Source organism: Asparagus officinalis, unplaced genomic scaffold, assembly GCF_001876935.1.
Source record: "Asparagus officinalis unplaced genomic scaffold, Aspof.V1 AsparagusV1_Un605, whole genome shotgun sequence".
Taxonomy (NCBI): domain Eukaryota; kingdom Viridiplantae; phylum Streptophyta; class Magnoliopsida; order Asparagales; family Asparagaceae; genus Asparagus; species Asparagus officinalis.
Genome location: NW_017972867.1, coordinates 8,615 through 14,231, shown reverse-complemented (window position 1 = coordinate 14,231; position 5,617 = coordinate 8,615).

Sequence of the window (5,617 nt, the reverse complement as noted above, 5' to 3'; positions counted from 1 at the left end):
TATATATATATATATATATATATATATATATATATATATATATATATATATATAGAAAGAGAGAGAGAGAGAGAGAGAGAGAGAGAGAGATGAACTTATGTCAACTTAAGTGGACAAGAGACATTTGTCCATCAAACTTTCTATCCACTCAAATATCAAATACTATTTATAAAAGTGGGTTGCTATGTTAAAATATTTCTCCTTAATATGTCCTCCAACACATCAATCCATACATACATGAGACACACAAATACTTAAGTTTTCATAACGTCACCATTGACTACACATCTATTCATTCATACATACTTGATGACACATTCATACTCAATTTTTCATGACCATCATCTTTATGGACCATCAAACTTTTATTTAACCACACACTCATAACATTCATCCACTAACTCCTAACACTAAATATAACTTTCAAATTCTTCTCATAACCCCCAATCTTATTAAATCATATCACATTAATTACAGTTAAAGGATTTAAGACTATAATATTGTAACTATTATTTACTATAGTTAGATATATTTTATAAACTACAGTAAACTATTAATAGTTACATAATTTTTTTTTGTACTAGACTTAAATATTTATATATTAAGAAACTTTATATCTATATATTATTATACTATATCTTATAGTTAGTATAAGATGTACATTATTATCTTTGAGGGATCACTAGTAAAAAGAGGCTCAGCCCCAACAGGTGTAAGGAACCGTTGGGACTGATTTCACTTGCCCCAACGGTTTAAACCGTTGGGGCAAGTTGATTTTATCCTACACCATAGGGAGGGAAATTTCCCCCCATTTATTTTCGCCAAAAAATGAAAAAAACCCACAAAAGCCCCCCATTTCCTCCGTTCTCTCTCTCTCGCTCGCTCTCTCATCAGAAAACCGGCCCCAAACCCCGTTCTCTCTCGCTCTCTCATCTGAACTCGCCGTTGCCGTCGAGATCTGGAGTTCGCCGCCACCTTTACCATAAAAAAACCCTAGCCCTGACCCGTCCCCTCTCCTCCTCATTGGAACCCTAACCTCCTCTACAATTTCATTGGGAGTTTCAACCGCCGTGACCAGGTAGTCGACGGAACCATCGGATTCCGATCGTACGGTGGCGGTGGATGCCGCATCGATCTCGGAGGTGTTCGAGGGTTTCGATCTGAACTAGGATTTTTTGATCTCGGAGGTGTTCGAGGGTTTTGATGTTTTTATGTCAGATTGTGGCAAGATGCAAAGAATCGATTTCTTCTTTACTGATTTGTCTTTCTTTGTTATTGATTTTTTTACAAAAACCATAAAATTTCTAGCATAAGTTCATTTTTCTAGTCTTGTGGTAAATCTACATCAATGGATCTCAGGACTTTCTTCACTGATTCTTCCCACTCTTTCTCTGTGAATTATAGGAGATGACACTAGAAGCAGAAATTTTATCTTCAAGATACACTAAGAGTGTTATAAAGTCTTGCGCTGCAATGCCGTATGTAGAAGCTCAAGCAAGAATGGATGATAGGTGCTTCCATCTGCCTTTTGTATGCTTTGTTTCTGTTTTGCTGCTTTTTTGGGCGACTATCTTACTTATATGGTTTTATTTTTGCTGTTTTATAGGATTATTTACACTAGATTTCTTACACTAGCGCCATTATTCAACGAAATCAAATTTTAGTTTATTATTTTTCCACATAGCTTATGATAACTTATGTTTGATGAAACCACATGCTTAAGCTCAGTTTAATGTGCTAATGTTTGACGAAACCACATGCTTAAGCTTTGTTTAATGTGCTAATTGTGCATGGATCGGTTGGGTTTTATCTTGCTTCCTGAAGTGAAATGGGGATAATTGTTCTGGCTTTAGTATTATGAAGTAAGGTCTGGAGTTATGGTTGTATTTTGAACTTCTATAAGCTCAGCTGAAACTTGACCTGCACCATTATTGTACAATCTGTAGCCCTTTATTGATGTTTAGGAAGTCATCAGTATTGGTATTAGCGGCCTGCTCCGTCTTGCCAAATTCATCACCTCTTTGTTTTTGACCTCTTGTGCCATCAACTCGACGATGATTTTTGCCTTCATGTGCCTTTATGGATTACTGAACACGTTTCACTAGAATTGGCTAGAATGGTTGGCTAAGATGGGGATGATGCATAGACCATTAACTGGAGAGCAGATGCTTAAAATTCTGATATGAGAAGTGTGATATAACAGCTGAATTCAGAAGCATATCTCTTTCTTATCGATGCATGATTCGACGGTATTCATAGCTCTAGTTTGCAAGTGCAGAATCGTGCTGGTTACATGTTTTGTTAGGCAAACGTGGTTCTAGGATTGAAATTTTAAAATGTGAAAACTCATATATATTCGTCCTATATGTATTATATGGATGTGATTACGAAAAGCTTTTGTATGTGAATTGTTATGCATGTGCATCTTCAGATATCCTTGATATATTTGCATCATATGGTAACAGTAGAGCACTTTTTTTGAATATATGTCGACCAATTACAGATTCATACTTTCTTGATTCTTTTCATTGGAAGATATGGGACTACAAAATATGTCGACCAATTACAGATTCATACCAATTACAGATTCATGCTTAAAAATATGTTATTAATATAATTGTAATTATCTCATGAAAATATTTACTACCTGATCATGTTATGAAGGTAAGAAATTAAACATTTGTTTCTAGACTTGTCCTTTTCATCTAGATCTCTCGTAATTAAGAAGTACTTTCCTAGATGTCGGAAGTTTTCTACAAAAATGATATACTGAAGTGGCGTTTAGTCATCCTTTCTTTCCTTCTTTATTAGTTATTACTACTTTGTACATGTTTTTCAAAACGTGCTGATGTCATAAGAATCAACCTCATTTTTATAGAAAAGCTTGTGAACCCTGTATCAATAATTTGTGTGAACTAGTAGGTGAAAGTTATTGAGGCTGCAACTTACATTGATTACATGACTAGCTAGGATTTTATTGACACAGATTCATACTTGTACATATGCACACGTGTGTACACTTGTGACTTCTAAGCATAGATCAGGATGATTGTTATACATAGAGAGTAGCTCTCTAGCATACATAGAAGTACTATACTTTGGCTTCGTCAACGTTCTGACTATGTTATATGCCTGGCTGCAGCTGGAAAAAATGTAATTTTCCAAAAGATTTCATTGCCTTTTCTTTGTTCAATTATACATATGCATGCATATGGACACACTTGCATACGAAGCATTGAGGACATGTGAATCTCTTGTTACTTTTTGTTTTGTGGGTGTGGGAGATTTCTGATCCTTTAGTAGTTTCATTCATTTTAGAGTAATATTGTTGCATCTGGAGGTCTTGGTGGGGAGGTCTTTATATGGGACATTGAAGCAGGACTTCTTCCGGTTACCAAGTCTGTCGATGCTGCTGAAGATTGTCTGTCTTCATTGCAGGTGGGTTGGAGCCGTCAGCGAGTTTCTTTCTGTTTTACACTCTAGCCCATACATTCATGGACAACAACAGGTATCATATCTGCCTTATAACATTGTTCTCGTATGACTTACAACACACAAAATTCTCCTAACTTATAAAGCAAGCATTTCCAATGTTTATTTTCTGCAAGTTATTCATATATTATTCTGCTGCAAAAGCTGTTTTTAATCTAGTATTTCGCTTTACTCATGAAAGTTGTATTAGTGTTGTTACAAAAAGTTGTATTAGTGTTGTTACAAACTAAGTTATAAAATTTTGTGAACCTATTAAAACATTAGTAAGTATTTTATGTTAGTATATAGTTTTTGGGTAAACATTCTCTTGTATTTATTCTTGCATGTTACTTACCAAGACATCGGTTGGAATTGTTCTAACATGTTATTTTCGAACTTTTATCTTTTAGATAGAAGAAACAAAGAATGCAGATGTAAATGGACCAAAAAGTATAATTAGCTCCATCGGCATCTCAATCGTTGTTGGATGGGCCTACCTCCTTGGCATCCCATGTTTGTTGATCAGTTGGCAAGGACAAACGTTTCCGAATTATATCTCATATGTTTGTAAGGACCACAAGATCTAACCATGTTTGTTGATCAGTTTAACATAGCTCAAATAAACTTTTCCGAATTATATCTCATATGTCTATTGATCAGTTGGCGAGGATAATTCTATGAATGGGAGAGATTTTATCTGGTAATTCTGCTTTTAAGACGGCTACCATTACATTCTTGGAGTTTGATATGTTCATTTTTGATCAGTTATATACTCATCTGGTAATTCTGCTTTTAAGCTGATTTTCCTTTTTTTTTTTAAAATCTATCTAATTGCCCCAACAGTTGGAACCGTTGGGGCATATATTAGCCCCAACGGTTCAAACCGTTGGGGCTAATATATGCCCCAACGGTTCCAACTGTTGGGGCAATTAGATAGATTTTAAAAAAAAAAAGGAAAATCAGCTTAAAAGCAGAATTACCAGATGAGTATATAACTGATCAAAAATGAACATATCAAACTCCAAGAATGTAATGGTAGCCGTCTTGTTGGGGTCATGATTTGCCCCAACGGTTACAACCGTTGGGGCAGCCCATGTTTGTACTAGTGGATGTACTTTTGAGACTATTATAAACCCTTGGAGATTCTTGTGAAACCTGGTAAAACTTAATTTCAAGATTGGATGCGTAGGTCATATAAGAGAGTTGTTTATATTGAAGATTTTAAAGAGGAGGAGGAGGAGGATTATCAATTTGCTTACAAATCTATGGTAAGTCTTAGTTTTTATACCAAGAAATTGATAGTACATTTATCCCACTAACTTCCTTGAGTCTGAATGAACTGATCACGATATTTTGTTAATGGGAAAAAATTCCAAGTTTCTTTAATAATAATCTCTTATATCTATATCCTACAGCAAGAGAGAAGTTTTTGTGACACTATTTGTTTTAGTATATATGTGTGACTACACATCTATCCATTCATACATACATTATGACACATTCATACTCAATTTTTCATAACCACCATCTTTATAACCATCAAATTTTCATTTAACCACACACTCATAACATTCATCCACTAACTCCTAACACTAAATATAACTTTCAAATTCTTCTCATAAACCCTAATCTTATTAAATCATATCACATTAATTACAGTTAAAGGATTTAAGACTACAATTTTATAACTATTATTTACTATAGTTAGATATATTTTATAAACTACAGTAAAACTATTAATAGTTACATATTCTTTTTTGTACTAGAATTCAATATTTATATATTAAGAAACTTTATATCTATATATTAGTAAACTATATATTATAGTTAGTATAAGATGTACATTAATTATCTTTGAGGGATGTACATTTATCTTACTTTTTTGTCACTTAGTATAAGATGTACATTAATTATCTTTGAGGGATGTACATTTATCTTACTTTTTTGTCACCTAAATAATATTATACAGTTTTTACTCAACTGTAACCCCAAAAATTTGAATATTTTGTAATAAATAATAATAAATGTGTTATATTATGATAAATGATATTGATTAATGTTTGAATATGCTAGGAATTGATTTGAGATCAATTCAATATATATATATATATATATATATATATATATATGTGTGTGTGTGTGTGTG